At 36.0% G+C, this 18,852-nt stretch overlaps 1 protein-coding gene across 4 annotated transcripts in view; it reads left to right on the plus strand.

Moving 5' to 3' along the window:
• The window catches only part of supt3h.L (SPT3 homolog, SAGA and STAGA complex component L homeolog), a 307,390-nt gene that overhangs the window by 63,572 nt on the left and 224,966 nt on the right, over positions 1–18,852 (plus strand). The window lies entirely within an intron of this gene.

Below are 18,852 nucleotides of genomic sequence, written 5' to 3' on the forward strand. Positions count from 1 at the left end.
CTTTTTTTTTTTTTTTTTTTTTTCTTTCTATTTTGACAAAAGGATCCGTGGTAAGGCCTTTCCTGGCATCCAGAAGGATATAGCTTTTTAATTTTTCTGACTCATGAGGATTTGGAGAAAGTACAAATACAGCAAACGCTTAAGACTCCTGTACGGTGAAAGCATATGGAGTGCAGAACCTTGAAATTGTACAATACTCTGTTCAGGCTTTCAAACTTCATGTCATATATATAAAAAAAAATTTTCTTTCCTTGAATTTTATTCTGCGTTTATTATTATATCTAGGAAAGTGAGTGAAACTGGCACAGCCAGATGCCTAATATTCCCCAACAACGGCGATGATTTATAATAATTCACATCTTTTCTTTTTTTGGGGTCTGTGTAGTTTGAAGCAAGGTCTGCTTTGGATTTACTGGGTGGTTGGATCCTTTCTGTTATTCCTTTTGCTTCTTGTCTCTCTGTGATTGGGAATCTGTAACTCATTGTAAGAGAGCGTCTCTTGCGTTTTTTTTTTTTTTTGGGAGCCGGTCGAGCTAACTGCTTAGCTGGTTGCTGTGTAATTGGCTGTCACAGAAGCTCTAGGCTGGAGATTCCTTAACAGAGTTTAAATCAAGTCTGTCTATATAAACTCGGGCACAGCAGGCAGCAGACCTGGCTTTGTGTCCAAGGGAAGTTTTAAAGATGTATTACCTGGAACTATTTTTTTTTAATAAAATGTATAGAATTTTATAAACTATAATTATGAGCTATCATTTTTTGTTCAAGGATATATTCATCCCAGAAGTGTTTGAAATGTTTCCACTTGATTTTTGTCTTCTCCTAATAAGTGCCAGGCTGTTTCATGCCCATCCATTTGCCATAGTGTTGTTTCCCTCTTCTTGCTTAATGTTCTTATCTAAGTCATTCTGGTGTCTATGGACACATGGGGGGTTTGTCTCCCATAGGGAAATCATGTTTAAAGCACAACATGCCCCAAAATACTTGTAATGATTTCAGGGATGCTCTGAACCCCATATTTGGTTTGGGATTCAGCCGAACCGGAGCTATTTTTATCCGAATTCAGCCGAATCCAGGATTCTGGACAAACCAAATCCGAACTCTAAAAACTTGGAAAAAAATGTCTGTGCGCCAGCTTTTTCGGTGCAAAAGAAGGGTTCTTTTTCTGCATTCGTCCAAATCTGTACCCTTGGATTTGGGCAAACCCTGAAAATAGGGATTGGTGCATCCCTATTTGATTTACATTCAGGGCAGTGGAAAGGCATTTTTGGGCATCTTGTCACCTGCAACGAGTATGATGTACCAATGTAGCAAAGTGCCTCGTGCCATTGACCTTAAAGAGAAAAAAGCTCACACAGTGAGTGTTACAATTTAATTGTTTTTAGGGCCTTTTCATTTTGTGGCGCTACTAATCCTTTAGTCCTTATATCCGAGCATTCAGACCACAATGATCAAATTAAAATCAGTTGGAACATATGGGAACATAGGCCTTTAGCAAGATAACTCAAATTCATTGGTGGAAGTCAATTAGCTGAAGATATGTACTGTCCTTGGGTATTTTCCATTAGAAAGCTCTGCTGCCATCTTCCTCCTTTCTCCGAGGCATCTATCGTGGCACCTTGGGCAGCCTTATGGACTGTTTAGTCATTTTTCTGACTTTGTTGTCCAGCAAGGGACCCATGAGAAAATGATGGCATAATGGTGTGCTTTATCGATTAGGTGCCAACTGTCCTGGGGTAGGCCCAACAAATTGGCACTCCCTAGGGTTATCACCTGGCCAGTATTTCAGCGGCATAGCATGTAAGATAACAGCCATGGCTTGAGCCAGTTTTACAGATTTACCAGCAATGTGTGGACTGGTAAATACGTAATTACCTGATGTTCCTCCTTGCTTCCAGGTGACTGCTTCTTTCCTGCCCTTCTGCCGCCCTTACATCTCACCAAACACCAAATTTCCCTTTGATCTGACTTGATCTGTTATGCGCCACCTAGTTACATCATAGCCACGCCCATTAACACCATTGTTTGCCCTATTTACATCATTACCTTGTCCTTCATGGTTCCACCTCCATCATGTAAATTTAAAATAACAATTTTATGGATTACTGGTTTTTTAATTCTCAGCTGTGAAGCAAAATAGAACTGCTGCTTTGTAGGAGAAAATAAGGAGAGACTTCTTAAGGATTGAATTCCCCTATGCAAGTAGTGACCATAGACAGAATCGAAGTACATAATTCCTTGCCCCCTTCCCCCCCCAAAAAAAACAAAAAACTTTAATATTACACATTATTTTTAGGCAAACCTACTGCATTTATGTTTGGATGATCATGGCTGTTTTTTTTTAATACATTCATTAAAATATAGGGGGATGATTTTCATAGATCTTTTTAGGGTTTAAGTGTTGAAGACCTCCATGTGCTCATCCAAAATGCATTGTGGTTTTGGTAATGAATTGGTTAAGTTCTGGGAAACCAGCAATGTCATTTATGTGTTGGTTTGTGCTGTGAAATATTGGAGGAGTTTGTAGCATCTTTAGGGGTGCCGAAAATACGTTCCCACACAGTCAGCAGAAATGAAACGCTTGATCCGTAATTTGCTTCATCTGTTGTATCATGAGTGAAGGTTTTAATAAGGATTGGGTTGGGCGCCATTCATACAGTTGGCTGTTAGTAATGTAGAGGAAGATGTCAGGGGAAGTATAATAAGCAGAACAATTGGTATAGACAGTGGCAAGTTATCTGGGGAGAGTTCTGCCTTGACTTTGGGATCTGGTTATCCTTCTGTATTAACTCATCCACTTTGTAAAATGAAGGGTGTTGGTATGGAGCTTGTTAATATCACTATTTCAATTATATGTGCAATTGTTACTGTCCGTTAAATATGGTTCAACTTTTTTAATAAGCATAATTGTGACTTATGATTTTAAGACAAACTACTGTTTTGCTTGTCCTAGGGTTAATGTATTATTGGTAAATGCATCTTGTCACCCCCTTTGAACCAAAGAAATGACGGGTCATGGCAACATGATGCATTAATAGGGTCTCTTGCATGTGTATAAAAATGTATGAGGCTATAAGGTGAGCCCTCTTTTACCTTCAGAAGAACTTCACTACTTCTAGAATAATAAGATGCAGGACCAGAAGGAAGGGCAGCAAGTACAAAGTAGGTGGAAAGCTGTTGAATTGTCTTCCTATCAATGATGTTTGCGTGTGTATTAAAAAGTATGAGGCTATAAGGTGGGCCCCCATTTTACCTTCAGAAGAACTTCACTATCTCTAAAATAATAAAGTGTGGGACCAGAAGGAAGGGCATGAGATAAAAAAGTAGGAAGAACGCTGTTAAATAGTCTTTCTCCCAATGATATTTAGGGGCAGATTTATTAAGGGTTGAATTGTAAATACAAATTCTAATTTTTTGAGTTGGATTTTTGGTCCAAACTCACAAATTCGAGTTGGGAATAATCCAAATTCGAATTTGAGAGATCTATCATGCCTGGACCCTGGGAACAACTCAAATTCGACTATCACCACCTAAAACCTGCCGAGTTCATGTAGAAGTCAATGACAGAGGTCCAGTGACCCATTTGAAGATGTTAACAGCCTTTCTGACATTCACGTTCTTTTCAGAGAAAAAACTTGATTCAAGTTTAGTGGAATTCGATTCAAGTTTTCGGTCTGTAATATTCGTTTGAGTTTGACGTGTTTTTTAGACTTATTTTTTTTCTAAAATAACCTCGAATTCGAGTTGAGTATATTCAAATTTATTGTAAAAAAAAAAAATAAATAAATTCACATAAACTTAAAATTCGACCTATAAATCTGATAAATTTGCCCCTTAGACATTGTGATAAGAAAGAATGTGTGCATTTATTTTTTGTCTCTTGAATGTGTATAAAAATGTATGAGGCTATAAGGTGTGTAACCTTTTACCTTCAGAGGAGCTTCTACTAGAAAGTAGACAGAAAGCTGTTGAATTGTCTTCCCCCCTCCCTTATGATGTTTAGGCTTTTTGACTAGGGCGAACGTTGGAGTTTTTTGTCTTCACCACAGCATTAACTAAGATTGAAACCAAATGTCATATGGGAATCTCTTGCACAGAAAGAGGAACCTGCTCACCTAAAGTGACCTTGTTTTAATTGACCATACTGCTTTGTGCAGTTTGTCATTGGTCATGTTTTTTTATATAGTTTTTTCCTTGTTGTTGCTGTTCCTTCTTATTTTGCATAACCCTTCATGAGTTTCGACACTTATCCCCTTTATACATTAAATCATTTTTTCTGGTATTTTTTATTTAACTGCTGGCGGCATCTGGCTTTATATTAATTTATTTAAAATGTGCTTTCTTCCTGATGATTTATTGGATTAAGGTGAACTTTTCCCCTGTCTCTAACCCCAAATCCCTAGGCTTTACTAGAGTAGGACTCCCAGAAATCCAGTACCCCTCAAAGTCCTTTATATTTGCTGAACAGTTATTTTTGAAACATCTCCCTAAATATTGTTAAATATATGATTATTATAAATGTTTTTCACTTCAGGGAATGAGTCCACTTCCTAATCACAATTGGAGGAACCTATGGTGAGAACGTTCCATCAGATGCTTCGTCTCAGTCATATTTAATTATTGTTCTGAGTGTGCACAGGTAGAAAGATGCTGTAGTGCGGCGCCATGATAGCCATCAATTTGTCAGATGAATATTAGCTACCCACCATCAAGCTTTGGGTACAATTGGATATTGAATTACTGCATTTTGTGGAACAGGGAGGATATCTCAATATATTTCAAGTAGGGTGTAGCATAATAATATGACATCAAGATATGAAAAAGGTTCTCTTTATAACCACCTTAAAGGGCTGGTAGAGGGCCTGACAAAAGATAACCTATGTATATTTATATAGCACTACTTGTGCATGCAGCACTATACAGAGAATAATATGTAAATAGAACAATCTGGGGTCAATAAAACTATAGATGCACCAAATCCTGTATTTGGTTTGGGATTCGGCCTTTTTTAGCATGATTTAGATGTGGCCGAGCCCAAGTGCATGGCCAAACCAAATCCAAATCATCACGTGTTTCCCTAATTTACATATGCAAAGTAGGGTTTGGATTCTGTTCAGTTGAATCTTTCACAAGGGGTTCGGGGTTTGGTAGATCCCTAACTAAAATAAATAAAAAATGTGGTTTCATTCAAGATTATGGAGACCAGAGGAAAGAGGTCCCTGACTCATAGGGCTTACAATCAAAGTGAAAAACCTCTGGCAGAAAACGATAAGCAATAAAAAAAATAAGTATAACAATAAAAGAAGCCACACAGTCAGTATATGTTTTTATGGTTTCCCGGGGTCATTGACCCTGAAAAGCAGATAGAATATTCGGTTGCATTCTCAAAAGAGCAATATAGAAAGGCCTATCAATCAAAAATACAACAAACTACATTATGAAGACCAGCTGAAAAGTTGCTTAGAATGGGTCCATCTATAACATGCTAATGGTACATTTTTTTTTAATTTAAATGCTTTTTTCCCCCCATTCCCTACTACCTTGATAGGCATCCCATAGAGAACGATAAGGAATTTCACCTAAGCTTTGAGGAAAAGATGAATGTGTGCTTTGAATAATGGGATGGCAGTGCTAGTTCATGTTTACATGTTCCCCCATGTTCTTTGGCACAGTTGCGCTAAGCACTTGTAAAAAATGAAACCAAGAGCAGAGGACTTGAGGCATGAGCCAGGAGAAGGTACACGTTTGGTACACGTCCAGATCAGGCAATTTATCTTATTCAATACTAGGGATGGGTGAATTTGACCCCTTTCGTTTCACCAAAAATTTGCGGCCGGCGAAATATCACCGACGCCCATTAAAGTCTATGGGCGTCAAAATGTTTTTGACGTGGGTCTTTTTTTGTCGCATGACACCATACAAGTCTATGGGCGTCATTTCCGCCGTGAAACAAGGCGAAAAAATTCGCCCATTCCTATTCACAACTAGTGGATTCTTAGGGGAATTATGTAGTCTTTTTTTTTTTTTTTTTTCTTACCCATCAACCTTTTAAGTTCTGGATCTGATCTGTGTGCTAGTGTCAATTATTATAGGACATTGTGGGGCAGTTGCAATTTATTTATTTATTTTTTTGTCCGAATCTGATGCTGATTGCACCAAAGTGCTGGTTTTTTTTGTAAGGCGAAACTTGTTTGATCACTTCTGCCTTAATTATCATCCCTATCCTTGAGGAATTTTTTAGACTTGGCATTTAATCCATTGCCTTCAAAGTAGCTCCTACTATTTTTAAAATAAACTTCATTAGCGACAAACTGGAACATTCATTAGTACACCGCTTCCCACACTTCGGAGCTGCCCCCTCCCCATGTGAGCCTAGCTTGAACGCCACTTAGAATGAGGATGACTGAGAATCTCAAAACTGTCACATACATGTAGCCTTACTAAATGGTAGGGGTTACCCTATCCAAGTTTCAGATCGCAGATGGGAATGGAACCCTAAAAGTTTGCTGTAAAATATAGATTTTTGTATTTTGGGATGCCTTCTGTACCATTGTATGGATGCACCACAGTTGGCATCCAGTATAACAGGCAGCGATTCTTTTTAGTTATTGTCATTTGGTTACTCCGAGGCAAACTAGAAGATGCAAAATTTCACAGTTGACATATCCAGTGTCTTAGAAAATGTGCACTAAAGTATGTATTTGACTAAATAAGCAAACAGTGACTTAGCGGCACACCCGCCGACTGTGTGAACCCGTGAGTTAATGGCACAGGGTCGGCACATTCACATTCTGTGGTTACGCTCTTTATATTAGGATCTAATGTCGTTTCGGTTCTGTATACCAATTTTACTATTGTGTTCCAAAACTTTCAAAGCAAATGGAAGGACACTGTGAAATTCCATGCTCGCCAAAGTAACACTTTGTCTTAATTACATGGTTTCCTTGTGTCCTTAAATTGCATGTTTTATAGTCTGGAAGTGCCTGTCTTCAGACCGAGCACCGAACAAATCATTTGCAAAACAAAAATGGCTTAAAGAGGAGAAAAAAAAGAAACCCTTTTTTTTTTTTAAATTTAAACACACAGGTTCCTGAAGAAAGTTAACCAAAAGTTGGGTTTTTTAGGGGGTTTGGTTAGTGGAGACTGGATTTAAACTTGGGACAAGGCTGTCAAGAAGGTAAGCTTGCTTCTGTTATTTTGTCCTTATAAATCACTCTCCCTTCTGTTGAATGGGAGCGATTTCAATGTTGAATGTTCTACCCCTTAACTGCCAGAATCTCTTAATACAAACTCGCTTTCAAAGGCTCAACTTCAATGAGCAATAGGGCAACTGTTCTTTTTATGGCCGGTCAAAAGTATTTCTCTTGATAAACCAGGGTTTTATCTTGAAATCATTCCTCAAGTCAATATTATTCCTTCTATTTTCTGTTGAAGATATTGAAGAAATATTTGAAAATCTACCTAAAAATATAGTTGTCAATGCTAAAATAACCACAGCTAAAAAAATTCAGCTGAGACATTTTGTGTTGACCACATCACCTGTAGGAAGTATAAATCTGTCTTTTTGTGTGTCTATCCAACTGTCAATTCTTATTCTATATTCTATTATTCTTAAGCCTTTAGCTACTGAGCATCTTTCTCCCTTACTCCCAGTGGTCAAAAATCATGCTATTCGTTCCTTCCCTGAAGAAGGGGTTAATGTAAAGTCATCTATGTAACATTATATGCTAATTTCTCCTAATTTGGGGCTGGTCACCCGCCATATTCTATCATCAAGATTTTTTGGCTGTCAATATCTTCTCAAGATATATGGGATAGACTTTATTTCTTTAGAATGTAAAAAAATCTTCCAATAGACATAGACAACTTATTTATTGTACTTAAAAATCTGGAGGCATCTCACTTGATCTTACCCTTGTAATAATAGAATTTTTTTTTTTTAAATCGACTCTTCTGCATTCGAGAATGCATTCCCACCCTTAAAGAAAAGCCTCCCTACATATGGTTGCTCTATTATTTCAGTAGTTTTTGAAGTCTACGTCCTCAAAGTAAAAATGTCGGGGTGGTTAATATCCTTTATTACTGTGTAATTCTCTTAAAATGAGCTAAGAGTGCAAGCTCAGCTATAAGGAAGCTGGAGGAGCAGGGCTGGATAATCTAACTGGACCATTGGGTATATATACATAGGATCTTGACGGCTTTTAACATTTTGCATATTAAGATAATAGTTGCTCAAATATGATTGTGATATTTTCAAGGTCTTCAAATTGCTCTCTGGCTCTTTAGATAAATGGAAACACATGCAACTGAGTTTTCTTCTTAACTCCGTCAGATCCAAAGTTCAGAGCCCATACTTGGGAGGGAAGACCCAATTTTCGGTTTTTAAAAGAGGATCATAGACGTAGTCATCTGTTTTTGATGTGTTTTAGACACTTCGTCTTTTTTCCGTTTATTTTACAATTGTTTTATTGCAGTCCGTTTGCTGTTTTAAATCCGTCTGCAGTGTATTTGTTCTGGAGAGAGAAAAATAAATTATAGCCGTTCCTCCTCTGCAATTAAAACAAAAAAAAAACCTTTTTGGATGCCAATCTTCATCAAAGTTTATATCCACGTAAAAAAAAAAAAAAGAACAAAAACACCTCTTAGATAAATATTTTTGCACTTAATTCTGCAACCTGGAACCTTTAGAAAACTGCAGTATTTGCCTATTTTGCATACAAATATTACACAGCCGAGAGAAATGGGCAAACAATTAACATATTGCCACGGTGGTAGGGTGGTGTGGTACTCAGTGGAGGGAGACCCTGTTTTTTTTTGTGTAGAAAAATGTCATACAACTTGTACAGTAAGGTTGTATAATGCAGCCTTTTATTTCAGTGCTGCTGATATGATTTATATTAACCCCTGGGGATTTAAGCAGCTAAATAGGGAAATTGTTGATTGCTACTAAAAAAAATAAAAATAAAACAAAAACCCTAAATTATACATACTAAATGAAAGATGTAGTCTTATATACCCCCGCCTTATTTTTAATATTATGAGTTTTGGACACAATATTTACATTGGAGGCTTTCTACATATTCATTAGGACTTTAAACTTGCAAAACATTTGTAGTTCCTATATTCATTCCTTTTTTTTTTCTTTCTTTTTTTGGCCAGTAATATGGCTGTTCTTTTATTGGCTGTTTAACATGATTGCATTTTAATGGCAATAATGGATTTTATGTGATCAAGGTGTTTGGCATGGCTGGAGAGGGAAGCTGGATTCAAATGAAAAGGTAGAAACTCTGAGCGTCAAACGTTTGAATATTGGTGTAGCAGACGTTTTTCATGTAGTAACATTTTGTAGTCCTTTAATTGCACATTTTCATAAATTTTCTTAAAATAAGACTTCTTATCAATAGTAGCTGTTTTTTTTATTAAATATCAAGTTTTAGTAGTGTTAAATCAAAACATTTTCATTTATTCCTTAATCAGTTGCTTAAATTTAACATGTTTTTCTATTTTTTTTCTTTTGCAAATTTGGCTCTTTTTTCTACTTGTACAAAGCAGCCAATTTTCTCATAATCTTTTCTCATAATCATCATAATCAATGGCAAATCTTTTAAAGGAATATTAATAGCCATTGAATGATACTCTCTACCCAAAAACCCAGGTCTTTTTAAATATCATGTGAATTGGGAGGGTTTAGGTAAAAGCCATACAAGGTTGTTAAAGCTTTATAGGATTATAAAAAAAAATTATGATAAGAATTAGAGCAAAATTTAATTTGACTTTTATTTATAGATATAAGGAAAACTTACATATTATGTGCAGACTTTGTGAGGGATAGAACAGGTCTCTACATTATGGGATCCATTATCCATAGGCTCATTATTCAGAAAACTACGAATTACGGTCATCTTTGAATCCTGTAATTAAAAATTTTAAGAAATGATTTCCTTTTTCCTCTGTAATAATAAAACGGTACATTGTACTGGTCCCAGCTAAAATATAATGGGGGGGCAAAACAATCCTAATGGATTTATATAACGTTTTACTGATTTAGTAGACTTAAGGTCCAAATTAAGGAAATACCCCTTACCTGGAAAACCCCAAGTCCCGAGCATCATGGATAACATACCTGTACTAATCTATAACGGATCAGTTTCTTTTATATTTTATTACACTTATAAATTTATATGTAATCTATTTCATAAAGTCTTCATATATTTTATAAGCAATATAGAGGGAGATTATAAATGACCCAGTGTATCAGTTTGGAATGAGAATTTGTAAAGCCAGAATTTCCATTTATGAGTGTAAAGGTATTCATTTGAATGCAGAGTACTTTAACAATGATTTTACTCTAAGATTTTAGAAATCATATATTTTAACGTTTAAGTTTTTTAATCAAAATTTTGTTTAAAAAAAAAAAAAAAAAAATTGTAATGGATTTTTTGTTATAATATTCTGTTGATAATCAACACACAAATGATTTTTACAAAGTGAAACATTTACTTAAATTCATATTTAGCTTTCCGAATCATTAGACGTAACATCTACACAATGACAAACACTGCCAATACTTCAAGCAGGGATGCCATTTATTTGGCTATATGATATATTCGGCAGAATTTATTATAGCTCTGATAATGAATATTTGTGCTAATATTGTACATTTCCAGTGGCTCCTGGGTTCCTTCTTTGCATTGCACATGTAATACTACAAACAGAGCTAGAAAAATAGCTGAAGTTTGTAACCCGAAGGGAGTAATTAGTAGATATAAGGCAAGTAAAATATGTTACTTTAGATGGTGCAGTTATTAGTCTAAAATGTAGTGAATTGTTATTTTGTTCTTTAACCCAAAATTTTCCAATCACAGCTGCTGGAACAGTGGGCATACAGAAGAACCCCCATTTTCTGTTTTTCATGAGACCAGAAAGAAATTGTGCAAAACTAGGGAAAATGTAAAATCAGTGAAAAGGCATTTTTATATTTATATATCGGTGGGGCCAATCAGGGTTGAAAATTGAGGTTTCATTGTATTTTATTTGAACAAAACAAAAAGTAAATTAAAAAAAACATAAAAAATGAACCTAATGCAATGGCAACATCTAAGAACAAGGAAATTATATAATTTGCTTATTAATAAAACACGCAACATGATCTAGAATATATTCAATTATCTGTTTCAGATAAATAATTTCCTGTTTCCGTTTCATTTCAAAGAAAAAAATGTGTTATCTTATTCGTCTACAAAATCAAGAAAATCAAAACACTAATTTACTGTGCTTTAGATGTACCAAAATAATGTGAGCATTCCAAAATTGAATCTTAATGTATGGGGCATCAGACTTTCAATAATGATTGTAGCCCTGACGATGGACATGGGCTGGCTGACTTTTGGTATGTTGCTTAAATTGTACAGGTAAGGGACCTGTTATCCAGAATGCTCTGGACCTTTTCTCTGAAATAATAAAACAGTAGCTTTTTCTTGATCCCAACTAAGATATAATTAATCCTTATTGGAGGCAAAACCAGCCTATTGGGTTTATTTAATGTTTAAATGGTTTTCTAGTAGACTATAGGTATGAAGATCCAACCTATTGAAAGAACCGGTCCTGAGCATTCTATATAACTGGTCTCATACCTGTTGTAATTGTACTTTTATACATTATGTGGAAAAAGTATTAATACTTAATAATAATAATAATAATAATAATAATAATAATAATAATAATAATAATATTTTTCATACAATTAAAAGCATTTAATATATCATTGAATGAAGATATGCTCCTTATTGTATCAAAAACCCTGGGTGAGCAAATATATCTTTCAGTGAAGATACCTCTAGGACTGTTATTGGCAAAGCCTTCCATACTGTGGGTACTGTGTAACAGAACATTCAAGATCCAAAGGATTTTAGTTCTATTCTGGGTACCTTGAGACTATGTCTAAATAGTAAACCCTTCTTTTTTCAGTTATTTCCTACAGTTCTATTCTAACAGAGACCATCAAATATGTAGCATCATGTCTGGACCTCCTTTTGCTCTTCCCAAGACTTTTATGGTCTTGCTAATGGTTCCTTATCGAGACTGACTGTGGTAGAACCATGGATCAAGTCCATGGACTCCTGGTGGTCTTCTGAACAAAGTTCCTCTGCTTTGACAGGTGAGACAGAGACTCTCCAGTGCCACTGCTCTTGGATGAATATAGCTGTGGTCGGAGAAAGAGCATCTTGCCAAAAATATATGGGTAAGGCCACACACAGCCTTTAAAATAGTCATTGTAAGCTTATTTTTAGTTAGTGAGCGTCTTAATATTTTATGGCTCCTGATACAACAAGGGAGTTATGTCAAGGGTCAGAGAAAATTATTAGGCGAATTGCGGAATCGGTGCTTTTCATTGAGACATCAGCGTAGCTCAGGGGTGGGTGATGGTGAGAGGCTAATGCCGGATTAAAGTGCTGATTTATTGCTGAGACCTTCAAACATTTGTAATCAATTAGCCATGGTGTGATAACTGCCCTGACAGGTATTTTTTTTCTCTTATTTCTGGCAGTTTCATAGCTACTTACACATTTCAAAGGTATTTTTAGATTAGCCATTGCATATTCAAAGGGGTTTTTTTCCTTAAAAATTTTCCCCTGATACCTTAAGTGAACTTCGCAAAAAAATATTAACCTCTCCAGTGCCCTTGGATCATTGCTGTCCTGAAAAATGGGATTTTCTTTTTAAAAGCAAGCGAGTCATTTGTCCAAGTGCGGTAAGTCAAATATCAGTGATATTTTGAGGTCCTTTATATTCTAAATGTTTATTTCATTGGAGATGGTATTGATTACATTTTTAAAAATGATCTTATTACGCTGTTATTCACGGGGAAGAGTTCTGAATTTTTGGTTCCAATTTAAAAAAATGTAAAAAATGTTTTAATCGCAACTAATTCGTTACTACAGGTCCTATTTGTAAAGTGAATTGCAAAGAGCTGTCTGGTTTCTAGACAAACGTTTGATTGGTTGATGTAGGTTTCTAGAACGGGATGAGGTTTTTCCTTTTTTTCCTTACCCATTCCACTAAGACTGACACTGAGCATTATTTGTATTAATTCTGGAGTATATCAACTATGAACTATTATAATCAATATACAGATGTGGGACCTGTTATGCAGAATGAATGCTCAGGACCTGTAGTTTTCCATAATTTAGATATTCATATCTTAAGTCTACTACAAAAACATAAATTAAATTTTAATTAAACATTAAATTAACCCAATAGACTGGTTTTGCCTCCATTAATGATTCATTATATCTTGGTTGGGATCAAGTACAAGCTACTGTTTTATTATTACAGAGAAATAATAATTTAAAAAAATCTGGATTATTTGGATAAAATGGAGTCTATCGGAGATGTCCTTTCCATAATTCAGAGCTTTCTGGATAATAGTTTCTGGGTAATAGATCCCATACCTATAAAAAAACATTTTGAGAAAGAATTCGCATACAAGGTACATCTTATTTAATAATCTAATAAAGCAATCCCCCCCCTACCTGGGCCATTTCATATACACACACACACACAAGCCACATGGGTCAATATAATCAGGAGGCAGTTAACCGACTTGTATGTTGGTGGAGACTGGAAGGAAACCATCATACCCATAGAAAACCCACGCAGACATGTGGTGAAAATACAGACTTTAAACTCCGATAGTTCCCTAGTCTCGGTGTAACTCAGAACCCCAGTGCTGCAAGGCAACTGTGCTAACCACAGAGCTGCTCAGTAAATTGCCAGTGTATTTTACAATGTTGATTAGACAAGGAACGTTAAGTAATTAGGAAGCAAACGAAATCATATAGCGATCATTATATTTTCAAACTATTTAAGCTTTATGTTGCATTGTACAGCAGTCCAGTTATTGACTAGACGTATGGTAGACTGAATTTAACAGATATTTTTTAATTATTTTTATTTATTTATTTTAAAATGGTCTTATATTTAAATTATAATGGACCCTGGTCAGGTTGAAATTCTCTGATGGCAGTTAATCCATCTTTAACACATTTTTAGGAGCAGACATTCTAATTCCTCCCCAGACGCAATAAGGTTAGCCGAATTGCTGTACCTTCTACAGGTATGGGATCCATTATCTGGAAACCCGTTATTCAGAATATTCAGAATTACGGAAAGAACGTCTCCCATAGACTCCATTTTATCCAAAAAAATTTGTTTTTTTAAAAATGATTTCCTTTTTTTCTGTTACAATAAGACAGTAGCTTGTACTTGATCCCAACTAAGATATAATTTATCCTTGTTGGAAACCAAACCAGCCTATTGGCTTTATTTAATGTTTACATGATTTTCTAGTAGACTTAGGGTGTTATTTACTAAACTCTGAATGCAAAAATCCGTGATTTTTTTTTATAAAATCGGACTTCAATTGGAGAAGTCCCAATGATTTTTTGATGTGCGCTGGGTTTCTGGCAATACCCTGAAGTTTTCGGGTGAAAAATCCCCAAAAAAATCATGAAGATTGGATGAAAAAAATCGTGAAAATTGTTTTTTTCACGATTTTTTCCCACAAACAAAATTTTCGGGAAATTGTATTAATAAATATGCCCCAAAAACCCGTGCGGATTTAGTCAGGAGTTTTTTTTTTAGAAAATAAATAACCCCCTTAAGGTATGAAGATCCAAATTACGGAAAGATCCATTATCCGGGAAAACCCCAGGTCCTGAGCATTCTTGATAACAGGTCCCATTCCTGTATATAACTCAATTCAGAATAAAACATGTTTATAGCTGATACTATTGAGAAGGCTTCATACAAAGTTGCAATGTGTCTTGGAGAGTCAGCGTTCAGTATTCTGTAAGGCCACCTTTTCTGTCATCAAAATATGGACAGAGGGGTGGAGTGGCAGGTTGGTGATGTCAAAGGGCGGAGCTGTGATGTTGGGGGTGGGATTGGTGACATTGTAGGTACTGGTGATGTTGGGGGTGTGGCTATGCTGCCAAACCCCCACCATTCGCTAATATCTGCCCGATTTGTAAAACATTAAAAACTGGGCAAGAGGTTTTGAACCAGACAGCCGCTTGGGCGAGCCTATTTTTTCCTCGAAGCCTAACATGATCCAAGATGGGGAGCTGCTGGGGAAATCCTGGTTCATTGCTGTTCAAGTATATACAATCCTGTATTTCTAGCTCTATTCATTTTAGGCTTTAGTTGTCCTTTACATTCTCTGAAACCTAGACCCTGCTGTTGTTTCATCCCTTGCAAGTATTCTGTAATGTATCTGCAATGCTACTGCATTCTGCTTTTAGTTATTAATCTTTTTTGTTTTTGAAAGGTAACCTTTGGCCATAATCCTGGCTCCGGAAACAAATAGGAAATACATCCCTAATCTAGAAAAATTAAAGAGGCGGCAGGATGTTTATTCATTAAACAGTGTTAAATCAATCCAATCAAAGCTATTAATTATTTATAAAGCATAGGATTTTTGGAAAGGCAGCAATTTTTATTTTTCAAAATAAAAATGTTTAAAAGTTGTGAAGGTAGGACCTCGTAGGCTGCATATATAAGGACTATAAACATATATAGTATATAGTATATATACATACATAAAGGTATAAACTACCCCGTTACCGTGGAATCCCGTTATCCAGAAAACTCAGAATTTCAGGAAAGCCATCTCCCACATTATGAGAGAGTTCACATTGAAGAAAAAAAATGATTTCCTTGTCCTCTATAATACTAAAACAGTGTATTGTGCTTTTGATCCAAACTAAAATATAATTATTCTTTATTTGAGGCAAAACAATCTTATTGTTTTTTAATGTTTTATTGTTTTTTTAGTAGACTTGTTGAACTATGAAGATCCAAATTACGGACAGACCCCTTATCCAGCAAACCTCAGGTCCCTGGTATTTTGTCATTGCCCCCCCTATGGCCTAAGGCCACACCCCCTTACACCTCCAGCTGAAATTATTACACTACATGAGAGTAGTGGGAAGTGTAAAGGAAGTAAAGTTGGTCAATCCTTCATAGCAACTAGGCAAAATAAAGGAAGGCGGAAATAATTATATAATAATAATATATTCATTATCAGATTACAACAGGAAGAAAATAAATATTGAAGCCTTATTGGCTCTTTAAAGAGATTGTCACCTGAAGAACTGCCAGGCTGGGAATTAATTTGGCATATGGCTACAGTATTGCTTGGAACCCAGTACGTCTCTATATGATATAAGCTGTAATTGAAAAAAAGACAGTTTTTTGCTTTGGTTTTGCTGATATCTCTCGTTTTGTCTTTAAGACTGAACTTGCCTCTCTGGGCTCAGTGTAATCAGCCTAACCTCAATGATTCATATTCTTTCATTCTTCGATACCAACTAACCATGGTTTTACATTTGTGCCCATAAAAAGTAGCACTCATCAGATTTTTCAGCTTGGACAACTGTAGAGGCTTTTTTGATCTTTAGGCATTGGGGACAACCCATGAAGACTCTACGATAATTGCAAAGTGCTTAGTTGTTAGGGTAACCGTTATATTGAATGCCCTCGGCCTCTCTCAGCTTGGTACCATTGCACAATGGTATTATAATTTGGTAAATATTGTTGCAAACTCAGTGGTTTTCAGACCATGCCAGCTGCAAATACATCTTGATTAGAGAGAACTTTTTTTATGCATTATCCCAAAAGGACACACATCAAAAATCAGCATATACCCTATAATCTTATGGTTTTGTACGTTTTCCATGAAGTTTCTTGTTACAGTATCTTCGTTAGAGTACGAAGGAGCATTCTCAGGACTAATATGAAAAAAAAGATTGTTTTTGTGTTTGAAAAAACAGCAAGAGCAATGTGTTGTAGAAATATTTCATGTTTTTAGAAAAAATCAATTTTCCATTTATTTTGGAAATATTACGGTAACTTGTGTATAAGCCATTAAAGGAGATGGCCAGAAATGTTCTCCGAAACTCATCTCAGCCGTTAACAGGATTAATCAAAATAGTGATTAAAGTAGGAAAGTTTTGCCAAGCAAAGGAAACAGATCCACAGTTTTTTTTAAGGAGAAGGAAATGTGTTTTTATTTGGGGGTGCCAAAAGTTAGGCACCCCCAGGACGTTGTTCCTATCAGCAGAAAACTGCACCAGTCTGGAGGTTGTTCTAGCAAGCACCACAGAATGATCGCCTTCCTGCTTCAAATTTTTCATAGCAACGCGTGTGCAGTAGAATGAAATAGGCGACTTTTTTGTTAAAGTTTGGCTTCTCGCTCTACTGCGCATGTGCAGCCGCGAGAAGAAAGAAGAAGCCGCGCGATGATTGCTCTGTGGTGCTTGCTGGATTATCCTTGGGTTGGTGTCAGGTAAGTAAATAGAATCACTAGGGGGTGCCTTACTTTTGGCACCCCCAAGTAGAAAATGCCTTTCCTTCTCATTTAAAAACTGATTAATATTAACAATCCTTGCACTAATAAAAAAAAAAATAGAAAACTGTAAATAATTATTGTAGACAGGAAATTTTGGGATCACGTTATCCTAGCTGAATCTAAATTGCTGTTCACCCACTTGGTTGTCACCCATAGTTTGGTTCCTAGGTCAATGATGAAGACCTTGTCAATAACCTGAACTGTTGATCATCTGACAGAACATTTAAATATGCCTTATATCCAGATCACATATCAGTTCGGCAAGCCATCACTTTGGCCCAATGCACAGGCCAAACTCTGTTTTGAGTGGGAGAGTTGGCAAGCTAAGACTGGCCTGCTTAAGACTAGAATAAGGGTTCCGTTGAAACTAAATTTTGGAAGAAAATTAGCTTCCATTCTAAATTTGGTATTTGGTGTATTCTAAATATATTGGAATACTTCAAAAGTGTTCCCAATGCCTAATAAACCTGTTGGCGTGAAGTCCATAAACTCAATTGGGGATTATCTAGTGGTTTATAGTTTTATAAAATATATATTTTTTTTAAATAATTTGTATCGTTTAAACTTTTTTTTCTTTTTGCATTTGCTATAGCTGTTGACTTTCTTTATATGGGTTTGAAGCATTGAGTCTGCTTAGATTTAATTTCTGATAAAGCCAACATCGTCCTTTTGGGAGCTGGTTTGCATCCAATGACCGGTGGCATCTCGTTAAGCTAAAAACTCCCATCAAACAGCTGGAAGAGGAGTACTTATTGCTCTCATGATTTGCTTGTTTTGGCTAGAAAAGTCATTAATATCTACGTGGATTTCTTACAGTGTGTTGTTTCCTACTGTATCATGGACTTGTGCTCAAATCCTAATATACAGTCCTAAAATTTAGCAAATTCTTTTCTCATGTCCCTTATCTCAATTGCTGGCATTTGGTAACATTTGGTAACTCCAAGACAGTCGGTGGTTTTCGTAAAGCCAATTCACTCGTCCTCAAGTGCACGTACCGGCACTGTCACAAGTTGTTTTTTTGTTTTTTTCAATTCCAGGCTTGGAGGCAAGTTTTGGTTGCATAAAAACCAGTTTTACTAGGCTGCTAGTCTACATAGGGACTACCAGATAACCAATTACAGCCCATATTTTTCACCACCTAGGAACATTTTTCATGCTTGTGTTGCTGCCTAACTCTTTTTACATCTGAATGTGACTTACGGGTAAAAAAGGTTGGAGACACCTGGCTCAAAATACCATTAATTTGCAAATTAGATTGGAATACTGTTGTGTGCGTCGTACTAAAAGCTGATTTTACCTTGCCATTAGAAGCTGAAGGTATGTATTTCTTTTCATTTTGCTTTATTTTCCTTGGCTACTATACAGGTATTATTGGCTCAGCATGTAGCTTTGTCTCTAAGCAGCTGTTGTCCCTCCGACTGGCCAAAACTCCATATTTGTCCCCA

Source organism: Xenopus laevis, chromosome 5L (genome assembly GCF_017654675.1).
Source record: "Xenopus laevis strain J_2021 chromosome 5L, Xenopus_laevis_v10.1, whole genome shotgun sequence".
Lineage (NCBI taxonomy): Eukaryota > Metazoa > Chordata > Amphibia > Anura > Pipidae > Xenopus > Xenopus laevis.